General features: G+C 40.8%; 1 protein-coding gene across 1 annotated transcript in view; it reads left to right on the forward strand.

The window, feature by feature from the left end:
* Positions 1-2,944: 2,944 nt before the first annotated feature.
* Positions 2,945-14,399, forward strand: part of brinp1 (bone morphogenetic protein/retinoic acid inducible neural-specific 1) — a 103,813-nt gene continuing 92,358 nt past the window's right edge. The window contains exon 1 of the mRNA XM_085793308.1: positions 2,945-3,331. The gene's annotated coding sequence lies outside the window, so the exon portion shown is untranslated. The remainder of the gene's footprint in view (positions 3,332-14,399) is intronic.

Genomic DNA, 14,399 nt, shown 5'->3' on the forward strand with positions numbered 1-14,399 from the left:
TCCAGGACCCATAGCAGTAACAAAGAGACATGTTATACCCAAACATCCACATGATGTACTTTGCTTTCTGTGGTGCGTTTGATGCAGGCTTATGACAGGATGCAAGTCCTCATTTTCAGAGAGGATCGTTGGGAATGCAGTCTGTCCAGTCTTATATAGATGCTTGTGTAACGTAGCTTGGCTGACATAAGGTTTATTCTAGGGTGCATTTATGTAACCGCAAAGGTGGAATTATTCATTTTTTATTGTTTTTGGCAGTTTGGGCTGGTGTGCGATGAAAATTATGCCCGTGAAATGAATCTTTGTCCACAGAACAGCAATAGAATTGCCAAAAGATCCACTCACTACCCCCAGTGACAGTAAATCTCAGAATATCCTAATGAACAAAGTTGGAGAGAAAGTTTCAAATTAAATTCTATGACCAATAGAATTATGAAATATAACAACTTCAATGATCCCTGGAGAATAATATGTCTACTATTGCAAAGGGAACTTGTCACGTGTCACCACCACTTCAGGGCTAATGACTCTGTAATGGCACCATTTATCCATTTAGCCTCATTGAGTTCTATGCAGTGCTGGGCCCGCCAGGTTCTTTGCCTGTTGGTGGATGCTTCAAGTACTTGACTGCGAGTGAACCACTGGAGAGCTGATGATTTGCAAACCTGTGACTGCAATGGATATAGTGGTGTCAGAAGTTACCTTTTACACACACTGGGACTTTGATCTACAATGAAGATTGTTAGATTGTCATACGTACTCTTCAACTGGTTGATCACTGGGGACTTAACTATTGTTATTACATGATTGTTATCATACAGCAAAGGCTTTTCCTGGTATAATAATAATAATGTCAGTGAATGCACCAGGATGTTTCTGCATTGCATTTCTGAAAGCAATTATTCTGAATTATGGAGGAGGAGCAAACCTGAAAGTGACAAAGACATTGGTGGGATCTACTAAATTAAACAGACATCAGCCCACCCATTGTTCATCAGGGTAGACTGTGCGGTGTCACTTAATCAACATGACGCCTCCAAAATGGCACAGCTTTTAAACTTTGCAGGGGAAAAAAAAATTCTCAGTAGCAATTTCAGGTTTTAAACAATCTTAGTTAATCTGACAAAAAGTAAATCAGTAAACTTTAAGGTATATAGAGTTAGAGGATGGAGCAGGTTGTACTGAGATTTAGTATAGACACTAATTTAAGGGATAGATGAATACAGGATTGTAATTCTACTTCAGTGTTAACATGACTTGTAATTATTCGGCATGTTAAAACGGAAGTAAATATTTAATAGCAAGAGACAATCTGTGGTTTTATTCATTCTTTTTTACATTCTCAGGTCGATAACAACAGATTTGTTCAGGCCATACTGTGACCTTCTCAAATACACAGATGCTCAGGGAATTCTGTGGAAGAGTCTAACTCAACATGGTGATATTACTGTTAGTACTATCAGCAATAGTTTTTGAGTTTTAGCGTGTTGATTTATATGGTTTTACTTTTTTTTTGATGAAGAAAACATTCTTGTGATATTTCCACCATGCTTGTTTATCACCCTAAGTAAACCAAGTGCTTTCTAATGACTAGGATATAAAAAAAACAGGTTGCATGCATATCATTAAGCAACAATCAGATGATGAATGTATGATTCATAAATTGCTCACATTATGCCAGGTATTCATATAATTTGCATGTGCAACCATGGGCTATTGTAACTATCAAGTGATCAAGGGGTAGTGCAAGTTGTTAATATTGTGAGCTCATGTTTAACACAGCAGACACAGAGTGCAACACGGCAGATCTTAAGGTCTGAGGCAATATTCCCACAAAATTATGCTTATACCATGGCCCAGTATCTTTTCAAAACCTTAGTGTTGTTATCTCAGTATTGTTGTGAAGATTCTCCTGTCAACAGGGCTGTAGTCAGTATTTTAGAAATATTGATGTCAGGGGTCTTGAGTCTACTTGAATGCAATTTCACACTTTAATGTATTTGTCTGTTTCTTTGTGGACATTTTCTGTATTAATTTTACTGCTCAAGTATGTTATTTGCAAATATGATCCCACAGCCTTATTGTCTGCACTGTCTTTTCAAAGCCCTCCAAGCAATGCCAAATGTATGAATGTGGTTAAGAAATTTTAAATCCATTTATTTTATTTGTGTTAAGGCGAAATGAGTCACATTTAACAATACAGATATAACCATTAGTCAGCCTTCACCAGGTGAAATCTGTAAAACTCCTACTCATTCTGTGAAAACCCCTAAGTTCCAAGAAACAATAGGGGAGCTTTTTTCTTTTTTCCTGAGACTTGACCCTGTCAATCATTCAACAAATGCGTTTATGTTCTGTATGTCCCATAGTGAGTTCAGCAGTACACCTGTCACAGACTCATTTGACATGACATTCACATCAATGCAATACAGTAGGCCTCTTCAGTTTTAGTGCCTTGGAGAGAAAACACTTTTTTTTCACCCTGACACTGAGTATTGTCATTCACACATTAAGTTTCAGCACCATGGACAGCAACCACCAGAATTCACCCAGAATTTGTGCAAAGTATACACAGCCTATACACATGGCATAGAGTGACACCTTCTGAGCAACTCGACGCCTTCTCACTTTGGTTTCAGTTTCCTCAAAATCTCGCATGTCTGTTAAACCACCCATCCCATCTACTTATGAGCCATTAGATCTTTCCCCCCTAGTTTTGCCCCCTTAATTAGCGGGGGCCAAGCCCACCATGGTGGTCAACCCACAGATTGGCGTAAATATTTACCCATCAGCAAAGAAAAGTCACGACACGGCTTCTTATCCTCACCCACCCTGAGCTCCCTCGCCTTCCGCCTCATACAGTCCAGACCCACCCCTTACTGTCTGCCATGACCGTCCTCTACAATACGAGACTGTATTCTTTGTACCTCCCCTTTCTCGCCCTCAGTCTGTGCATCCCAGCCTCCCTTCCTAGATATCCATCCCACACCTCTCCACCCGCAAACGGCTCCTACGGTGAGAGAAAAAAAGAGAGCAGAACAGTTTCAAACACGTCGGCATAAATCTCACATCCAGAGCTCCCTTTTCTCCCTTCCCTCCTGACGGACTTCATTACTTTATTCCGCTGCGCGCCAATGCCCGAGACCACGCCGATACGAAGGATTTTTTTCCCTTGAGCATGAAAAGGATTGCCAAATCATCCGCAATCCAACATCACCGACTGAGCCACCAGCATGAGCACTGGATACATATGCTCCAGCAGAAGTTGTTGGCTAGAGAACTAACAAACCTTGGACCACAAATACAGCGAAGAGGGGAGAGTCAGTTTTAGGTAAGTGCGGCTTGGACCTCTAACATATCTTTATGTTTATATATATCTATATATACCCTACATGTAGCTATATATATATATATATACATATTTTTTTCTGTGTATCGCTGACCACGAGGTAGTGGTTGGGTAGGCAGGGCTATATTGTGGCACAATTATGGCGATGTTGCGTGGTCAGCATGTTACTGAGGTGGCCGGTGGTGTCCTTTGCAGGATGGAGGCTTTTTTTTCTTTCTTTCGCACTGTCAAGCTACCTTTTATAACACATAACCGGTCTGCAAGTCTTCTCTTGCTCCGCCCGGACTGAACGTCGACGGAGCGCTCCGTGGCCATTAAAAATGATATCATGCGACTTAGTGTCTTATAAACACCTCATCTCTCCAAACATTCTGCAAACGAGTTGTTTCTCTCGCATTTAGTGCACTCGACTGCTCATCATTCTCTAACCCCCCTCTTCTCCTCTTCCTCCTCCTCCTCTCCCCCTGTGCACGGTGTGAGACAGCATCATCCCGAGGTGATGCTGCAGAAGTGCGGATATAAAAGGAACATTTAACACTGACAGAAACAATGATCAGAATTTTTGGGGGTTCGCACATTACGCAGACCTGCCGCGGCTTCACTGAATGGCACCAGAGAGGCAACATTCAGAGTGAAGGTGTATTAGCGGGCCTGCAGATCACTGTGCAGTCGGCATCAATATTTGTATTCAAGCTAATTCCGTTTGCAGTCCAGTGTGGACTGTTTTTTTTTTTGTTTTTTTCTTCCTCCATATCATTATTCTAACATCCATGTTGACCAATTTACCCCGGAAACTGCTCGATCCATTAACTAAAAGTGAGTGTCGTCCCAGTTTGGATATTGGATAGCCTTTGGAAAGAGTTGCGGTCATGCTTCCTGCTATTATTGTTTTTCCCCCTCTATAGATTCTATGTTATGGATGAATAGCTGCCAGTAATGAATTCTGTGAAAGCAGATGTCAGCTGGATCTGTTATGTGTCAATGTTGGTCTGTGTTGTAGCCGCGCGCGTGTATGAAAAGCGACCACGTATAGATGCCCAATTCTTTGTGTGTGCACGCGTGCGTGCGTGTATGTGTGTGTCACCACTGAGGCAAAGTTGCCGTTCCGTGTTCCCTGAAGTTGCTTTGATTGCTGTTCCACTGACTAACTGCGAGGGGAGCTCATGCTCTTTTACACTAGGTGTCATTATGTGGCTAAAGGCAAGATAACTGTGTATGATACTGATACCAACTCTATGAAATTAGAGAAGCGTCTTCAGTTTGGAATTGGTCCGGAAGCATTCATCTGCACTTCCATGACTTACACTGCAGTTTTTGTTTTGATTGCCATTGTTACTCCTTTTGCACTAATTAGCTACATTTATGTGGAATTAAGAAATATATCCTGAAATAAATGCACTTTATGCTTTCAAGATTGCCAGGTTTAGAGTGCAACGCATTTGCATGACTTCAGAGCGTTTGAATAGGTCACAATGAACAATGCAACATCCCATCCAAACTGAAACACTGTTTAGCTTAGCCTTTAAAGAGCAGGGGACTGTCTGTGGGGCACCCAACTGTGAATAAACCCCCAATGCCGAATGTGAACTTCAAATTAAGCTTCGCTGTTTGAAATTAACATTACACTGACAGCAAATCAATCCATCCCCTGATATGGTGCTGCCGTTTTCTCCTCCGCATGTGCAGTGCAGAAAATTGCCCTGGCGGCGGAAATTGCAGAAGAGCTGCCTCATTCAGTATGCCTCATTCAATCTGGTGGCCTTTTCAATGGCAAAATGCTGGCAACATGTAATCATTTTCTGAGGGAAAGCATTCCACATGACATTGCCAAAAAATGAAAATGCCAGCAGTAGCTTAAAACTGTATTTGTGTCATGGCTTTAGATGACCCAGTGTTGATGATGCTTCCAGGGACCGAGAGGAGAACTTTCAGCAGCAGAGGGTCTTTGACAGACCTTGGCAGTGCAACTTACTGATGGATTGTGTGTGAGGCATGTGGTCGTGATTCTTAAGATGCCCGGAAATAAACCACCCATCACCTTAATTAGAAGGAGTGGATGATACAATTCATGCATTCACCCTGTGCACGCAGCGCCGCCACATCCCCATTGTGCACAGATATGGATATTATTTACAAGCAGTCTTTGTGGGAGATCGAGAACAGTACTAGTCTTATACTGGTAGAACCCATCACCTCTCTCTCTCTCTCTCTCTCTCTCTCTCTCTCTCTCTCTCTCTCTCTCTCTCATCTGTATCTCTCTCTTTGTATTTCTGTACTGGCACGGCATTGTTTTTATGTGGGTGCTGGCTGCAGCTGTACTGACCAGAAGGCTGCCTCCCAAGAGGTTTGGGGGGGAAAAAAATCTGTTTTTATCAGAAACAAACAACAGGGTCACATAATGACATGTGACAAAAGCTCACAGAAATGCTGGCAAGCTTACAATATTTTGGAAAGGCAGCTGAATCATTTGACCTCCACTAGGGGCTGTCTGACCTGTGTGCTGCTGCCATCAGTCCCGCACGACCACATGGGTCTAAACCCTGCTCACACTCTGTTATGTTTTTAAAAAAAGAGTTCTCAGCCCACGGTTCTTAATTAAAGGTTTGGTAGCTGATCACAAGCAGTTAATTACATTTTAACCCACGATGAAATCCAAACCATGTTAAGCCTTGATTAAGAATTTGCTTTAGTTCTTCACAATGGACTTGAAAGAAAACCTGGACAGTATATACATTCAAACTGCAGGAGGACACTGACAAATTGTTTGATAAGGTGGCTGGATCTATCTGTCTTCACCATCTTTGTCAGTTATTGCAGCCACAGTATTTGGGCACAGTGTGAGGCCTCGTGGGAGCTGAAAGTGGGCTTGGAAAATTCCTCACAACAGGGATAATTGTATTGTTGTAAACTATTTAGGCATTCTATCCACACAATCCTTCATCTGAATGCAGTGGCCTCTCTCACTCATCTCTCTGGATGCCCTCCCTCCTTTTCTCTCAGCAGGAGACCACAGTCTGAATGTTTGTGAACATGAGCACCATTTTATGATACAACCAATAAATACACTGCACATTAAAAGATAGCAAGGAAACATACATCTATTATTTATTAGACAAATATATATGCACCTGAAAGAACCTGGGTGTGATGTTATGTTAGAAAAAAAAATCATTAAATATTAACTTTATTTGCAGAGAGTTGCAGTTTTGCGATTCGTGTACTGGATTATAATTGGCAATGTTCTTTTTGTGTTTTGGGTCTGGAATATGAAACAGAACAAAAATCACACTCAGCAATCAAAGTGATTTTTGCTTGACTGGTGTAGGCCTATGTATCAGCAGTGGTTGTTGAAGGTTTGTTCATGAAAGTAAGTAAAAAAGATAAAATAATTCTTCTGATCTGATCTGTTCTGAAGACTTACTTACTTGTTCAACACACTCACACTCCTCTGCACACTATGCATCGTGACCTTACAGCCAGTAGTTGCCGGGGAGGAGACATCTGATAGAAAAGCGATGCTAAATTGAGCATCCGCAGAGTTGACCCCTGTGTCATTAAACGCTGCCAGGGAGATCAGTTATTTCTCCTTAAAGAATACATGATAACTCGTGACAACACGCTAGTAAGTACAGCAATTCATCTTGCTTGACACTGCCTCGCTCCTTCCTGGCCCAGCGATAGAGACGGTTTTACATCTATGTGAGTTTTCTGCCCCGCGTTACTGTGAGTAGGTGATGGAGAGAGATGTTTTGATTTGCCCTGGTCCTTCACGTCATGCTGAACAATACAGCTCTGCGCTGGGCGGCAATCACACATAGAACCTTTAACTCTATTTGCTTCACTGTTGCCTCCCATGTTCCCTGCGGCAGTATACTTTGATTCGATCCAGTTTAGGAGGTGTGCCTAAGATATTTTGAAGAAAATTAGATCCTCTCAGCAGTAAAATATCATAGAAGTCCATTTTGGACAGTCGAAGCAAATTTGTTGTGGAGATTTTCTTTCCCACCTGTAATTTCTTTACACTAATATAAAGTGCTATGTAGATTATGTTATCATCCCATTATGGTGACGTATCAGACATACAGTACATGCTCTTCATTTTGTCATTCTACAATATCCACATGTAGCTAAATGTTAAAGCTACTTCAATCAGTAGTTCCATTGTATTTCTATTAGCAGTGGAGTGAAATGAAACGTGAAAAGGAACCCACAGTGAATTACCACTTATCTCTTGGGATTTAGGGCCCACAACTTCAATGTTCTTTCGTTCACTCTTGCTGCTCATAAATATAATATCACGGATGGAGCAGACTGTTTTCAGGAAAAAAGAAAGATAACCCGTCTCTATGCGTGTGTGTTAGCTGCCCAGCACAGAAGACAACGTTTACTGGTGATTTACTGGTACAAAGTATGGCATGCAATTGGAGACAGTATTTGGTTGGTGCTCCTAATTGGCCAAAACTATTTATTAATACAGACACTGCTTCCTTTGTTGGCCAATGAACATTTCAAAATACTTACATGTAAAGTTTTTGTATCAAATTGAAAGAGTTACCTTCAGCTTATTTCATTTTCTTTATACAACCATTATTAACAGGATACATACTACATCCACTCTCATTATTTCAACAATCCACTTGACGCATAAGTTTAGCCTCTGTCCTCGTCCCTGTGCAAAGTTGGTGTTCTTTGCACTTCTGTGGCACACATCCAGCTGGTTGGATAATGCTCGGAGTTTTTGCAGATTTCTGCCTTACTTCTATTAGTTAGCAGCGAGTGTTGTTTTGCATGCCTGCAGATATAGCCATTCACCTACTGAGTGCAATCTGTCTTATTTATGGCAAGTCAAATTCTGGGATCGACTGTTATAGTTTATAAACAAACCGAAAATATCGCTAATTTCTATGAGCCAGCCAAGAGTCTGCCTGTGTAAAAAGCCACATTTTAAGATGTGAACAATCATGGGAAGATAATCTCTCTGAAAAATTTTAATTAGGCCTCTCACTGAGAAGGTTTTAATCTTTTCCAATCTTCCTAGTGCTGACTAGCAAGCGAGAAGCACTCCCTACTGGAATATTTTAGGTACCCTCAATTATTCTTTAGGAATAGAGAAACATTTGCTAAAACATTTCAAATAGTTCTGGGAGTTATCACATGAAGCCAGGAGGAGATGAGAGGCTGCTATTTTCAGTACATACAGTATGTCCCAATTTTGAAAAATTAAACAGCGGAGCAGTCATTTGGGAGAAAGAGAGGAGATTCATCGACTGACCCAAGACCGATGGTGATGTTGGTGAGTCAATGCACTCTTGGCTCATGCTAGTGGCTCCCAGCATCACTGACCTATATTGCAGCACAGGGCAGCGACAGTAAATGACTGATCTGATGTGAAAATTCACATGGAGTGGAAAAATATTGTCGAGTGTAGTCAAAACTTTATCACGTGGCTACATATATTAACTCCACAGTTTTAGCTTCATTCTATATTTCTCGCAATGGAAATTTGCTATCGGATCAGTGTATAGCTGATTGGGCTTGGTCTATTAGGAGCAATTTGTGACCTGACTTGGTATGTAATTGTGAAGTGAGTATGTTCCCTGACACTCTGATTGCAACCTGCAGCCACAAATTATGTAAATGCACCGTGTGTGTTTTATTTTATTTATTTATTTAGTTTTTTTGACAGTGTCTGATGAAGTTTGAAACGTTGCTCATTTGAAATGGCTGAGAGCTGTTAGCTCAGTGTGCAGATCTTCTGTCTGATCCTTGCCTTTGTTTTGACTTTTGATGCAGAACCCGTGGCATTTATTTGCAACAACATTAAGATCACATCAGTGAAACAAACTGCCAAATCGTACAAGAGGGCCACGTCCCTCGTGTTCACTGTGGTCACCATTTACAGCCTCCATGATGCAACATGTGAGAAAACACAAAACACCCACTCTATCATAATATCATAACCTTTCAATTCAACATTGTTTCTCCATTAAATTATTTATTTACTTTATTTCTTTCATGCGCAGTCTTTGCATTTTAATGAAAGAAAACATATTTTATTTAATTTCAAGCCTACACTCAGTGTTGAAAACATAAAGTTTAACATGACTCTTTTTTTTCTTCTTCTAATTTTAACCTCATGTTTTGCGTTGGCTGTACTTCATCCGTAAACATACATTAGTAATATTTATACTATTTATACTTTATATTTATATTTTAAATCCCTGGCAGTCAGTGTTTTGTGGATATTTGCAGTACAATACGGTAATAAACCACAGAAGGAAAACATAATCAAGGCAGCATTGTGTTTCCCCTAAGATGCTAATGTTAATGCAAAATAGACACATTGGTAGGGGATACAGTTGATTAGCGCAGCATTCTTTTCCCAGACAACTTTACTGCTGTATTGTAGTTGTGACTCCAGAAGTAGCACCTGGAATGACCTGACACAGCACTTCCACAGAAGTACAAACCTATAGATTTTTTTTTATGTGCCTGACCTTGCTGGTGCCAGTATATGTGTGCTTGTGTGTGTGTATGTGTATATGTGTGTGTGTGTTTCTCAGGCATCTTTTGTGAAGCTGAGACTGGAAATCTGCCACGACAGCAGACACGTATATTAATTAGAATTCTAAACATAGCTCCTTCATGTTCACTAATGTCAGTCCTACATGTCCCAATGGGTTAACCATTAGTACATCTGCATACCTAGTATGTTAGCTTTAGTTCCTAAGTACTGCGTCCTGTCATATATAACCTGAGAAACATTGATTGACTAACAGACCCATGCATATCTGTGATCATTTAGCATTGCCTTGGGGCTGTTGCTATAGTAACTCTCATAACCTTGTAGCACATCTTCAGCCGGTGTTCCTTTATTTGTCTTGCTTAATTTCTACTTATCAGGTATGCACTTATTATTCTTTAATTGAGTCAGTGAATGAATAATGAGACAATAGCAGAGTTTTTAGAATGACCTGTCTATTTGGATGATATGAATTCAACTGCTGCGGCTGGATTCTTCACGACCACTTGTGTTTTAAAGGCACATTTTCACCTCAAGGCTGTAATATTGTTCTGGACAGTGCTGAATATAAACTAGATTTGCCTCAGGATGAAGAATATGATTAAAAGGTAATGACTAAAATATGAAATTTCTTCTAGGGTCCGTCGTTGCTGTTATTGCCTGGCCTCTAAATAGTGTTTTGTTTTTTGTTTAATGTTAATGTTTTAAATTCTGTATCTATGATTATGTTTAAAGTATGCATGCGCAGAATGCAAACGTGGCATCAATATGCATAAGTTCGATAGCAATGACCAAATTGAGTTGTTTTTATTGCACATTTACCTTGAGTAAAAAAGCCAGCAGCTTGAGGGCCTCCGCCTCAGATACAGCTCGTATGTGTTTTGAAGTCATTAAAGTTGTATGTGCTTTGAAAGGAGATGGTGAAATTATGGAATTACTGAAAATAACATGCAAATGCAAAGATGAAGGATGTGGCTTATTTGTTTTTTTAGCCAAGTCCCATCTGCAGTGTCCACTGAAGATGAAGTTGACTGAAAGAAACTGAAGGCGAAAGGAACTGTGAGCTTTAACAGTGTACGGCCTATAATACTAATGAATCCTCAGTAAAAGAAGATCACTCTTCAATCTTGGGACACCGCAGAGAGAGAGAGAGAGAGAGAGAGAGAAAAAATCATTGTCATTGTAGGGCATTTAATACCAAGATATTATTTTCACCCATAAAGAATACCAGCTGGGTTATTAAACGTTTATGAAAGAAAAAAAAATCCCGGGATTAAAAAGGTCAGTCTACAAAAGCGCTCATAGTTTGCAGGGAAGAGGGTTAGGTCAACTACCAGCATGGTTTCTGAAAAAGAGGATCAGACATTGCATATATAACTGTAGAGAGGGAACAGTGGCTGGAGAACCAGTAAAAATAAAGAAAATAGAATAAAATTAACAAAGCATAACAAAGTGGGACAAATTTAAAGGAAATTACAGAAATTTCCAGACACTTTTTTTATATTTACAATTGTTTTGAGCTATATCTTAATTCTTCTTACCTCATTTAAAATTTTATCATTTGCTCTGACCATGAAAGTCTTTAACACTCAGGTCATACTGTAGTGTGTACTGGAAATATGCTTGAAAATGGCTGCTGCTCGTTTCAGTGTCATATATTCCCCAGATCCATTGCACAGCTTTTCACATGGCATAAAATCGATAGCAATGAAGAGGGTCAGTGCAAGAATGGGACACAACTTCATATTGAATTCTAAGTTAAATTGCCAATGTAAGTACTTTTTGGGCCATTCCGGGGGGTTCTGCTGAACTTTAGGATTAATCAACTATGGCAGTTTCATAAAACACAAGTTCCCACTTATTAGATATTCTCCCAGACCTCAGGATTCATGAATGTCTTTTGTTGTGCTCAAATACTAAATCGGGATTAAACATGGAGGTGTCACCTTCCGATGTATAGCTAGCTTCACCATGAAAAAAAAAGGACAAAATGGCAACATGTAAGTTAGTAAGTTGTGAAATTCTGGAACATGTTTTTGGGGTTGTAATGCAAAATGTGTCTTGGAACAGGTTGCATAGCTCTGTCGTGATTGAAAATGACATTGGCGGGGAGGCCACTCGTGACAGATTGGTTAGGGCAAAACAAAACAAAATAATCCCCCTTCCCAATCAGAAATTGGCTTGCCTGAACGCAATAACAAGCTGAATGAATGAAGTGAAATGAGACGGCAATTCAGTTTGATTATTGGGTTAATATACATACAGTACGTACGGTGTATTTTTGTGCCGGGTGTAGCTCATCTTAACCAACCAAGAGGAAGCTCTGTGGCACATCTACAACACAATATATTAGCCTTGTGATTTCACAGGTAGACTGAGAGTGATGGAAATATCCAGATCCTCATCACCAATTGGTTCCTTGCCGACTCGACTAAACATCCAAATTCTCCTTCGTGACAGGACAGACCACAACAGTCTCGCTGCAACGGAGGCTTTCATGCACTGTTGGACTCCATTCACCACCACTTTGGTTTCTATCAAGGCTGTTGGGATTTCTAATAAACAATGGCAGTGGGTTGCCACCTGGCCACCTCTTGTGATTGCCTGATGGAGGGAGGAGATAGAGCCAGCTGGCCATTCTTTACCTCTTGTGCCAGCCATTGTCCCTTACACCGCACATGTGTAGTGTTCAGCAGAGAGGAGTGCTTGCTCTGTTGTGCATCCATCATCCTCTGTAGATTATAACCCTGTCAGGGCCTGAAGGCAAGAGCTGTGCTCTTATATGTTTATACTGGCAGTTTACCTGTGTTAGCTACAGAATATAGTGTGGTGTAGTTCTGCTGCAGTATAAGCTTGTGCCATTGTGCACTGGCTGCAGCTGCCTTATGCGTGTGCCTTGTACTGAGTCGCACTTCAAAGAGGAGACGATTGGAGGGTGTATAAAAGCTCCAAGTCAGTCAATTGGCCCTGAATTGCCTGAACTTAACTGCAATATCAGCAGTGCGAAAAAAAAGGAAAAAAGTGGCTGGCGTGGTCAACTTTTTTTTCCCCGGCTTAACTTGCTCAGCCCCTCACATTGACATCAGGGCCAGGTGGATAGGGAGGAAGTGGAAGGAAAGGAGGCAGTGTGCTCGATTTATCAGTAATTATGGAGTGCTATTTTCTCTGTCTCCCATCTATGGCTGCCCTGGGAAGCAGTAGCCATTCTTTAATCTTGACACCCGGTGATCATGTAACACAAGGAAGTGCCTATTAGAGGTACAGAGAAATTGGAGGGGTCCTCTCTCCTGATCCTGTTTAAAGGGAGTTGGGAAGGCAGAGATGAGGAGATACAGGAGCATGGGGAGAAAGAGGTCGACAAGAGACTGAGGTTGAGGTAGCAGCAGGGACAATTATGGAACTGGTCTTCAGAACTCAAGAGGCCGTGAACAAAAGATAGGTGAAGAGGATCATCCAGGGAATCTATAGTCAGCTTTTCTTCTGTGGAAATAGAAAAACAACAAAAAACAGAAAGCAGAAGTGAGAGAGAGAGATGGGGGTGGGAGTGGGGGGCTTGCCAGAGGACACGTGAACTAATTTGATTTTTTAGATGAACTAAAACAACCGTAATGATGTGAAATTCATCTGTAAAGCAGAACAGGTCTTTATGCTGCTCCCCCTGGGCTTGCTTTTCACTGAGTCAAACACAATCAAGAAAATGTTGGGCGTAATTATATAATGCTTTGGGATGATTATGTATCACATAACATAAATCAGCTGATGGAGATGCAAGCGGGGGGCAAATTCTATGTTTAAGTGCCTCTTTTGATTTGAGTCTATATCTACCAGCAATAAAAAAAACAAACAATAAAAAAGACTTACACCCTATGTTTAAAAAAGTCCCTTTCCCTCGTCTCAATGTTTCCATGGACAGGCAGCATCCAGACCCACAAAGCCAAATAGATACACTTCAATCTGTGTGTGGTTTTAATTGGGTAACTTAATACCCCCGCTAAGTCAATCCATGTGCAAGAAATAATACATCAAAATATTCCCAATTTCATTAATTCTGCAACACTTCAGTTGGTGACACACTTGTTGCCTTCTATTAGAAAAGCAGAGGCGCAGGAAGCGCATATTCATTGACTCTCTTAACATGAATAATTTGTTTTCTGAACAGCACACAGCGCCAACCTTGGCACCTCACTCCATTAACACAGTAACATGAAATCGCCCCAGTGCCAAGATAATTTCCATCAGGCCTATATGTTATTCTTTATGCCGAGACAGACACACACAGAGAGCTTTAGTGTTTGAACTATGAATAAAGGATCAGAAATCAGGCCATCGTGGGCCTATTTGTTACTCTGAAACGCCATTTTAGCACAAAACCCGGCACTATCCGACAAGCGCACCTGAGCCAGACAGAAGAGTGATTTGTGTTTGAGTCCCATTTGTGTTTGAATCAAACTGCTGACAGTGTGCTGACTGGGGGAAGATGCACGATGCGCAGTGTAAATACAGAACCATCTCATATATGATTTAATC

This window comes from Trachurus japonicus, chromosome 12, assembly GCF_045865225.1.
Source record: "Trachurus japonicus isolate A0001 chromosome 12, Traja_1.0".
Lineage (NCBI taxonomy): Eukaryota > Metazoa > Chordata > Actinopteri > Carangiformes > Carangidae > Trachurus > Trachurus japonicus.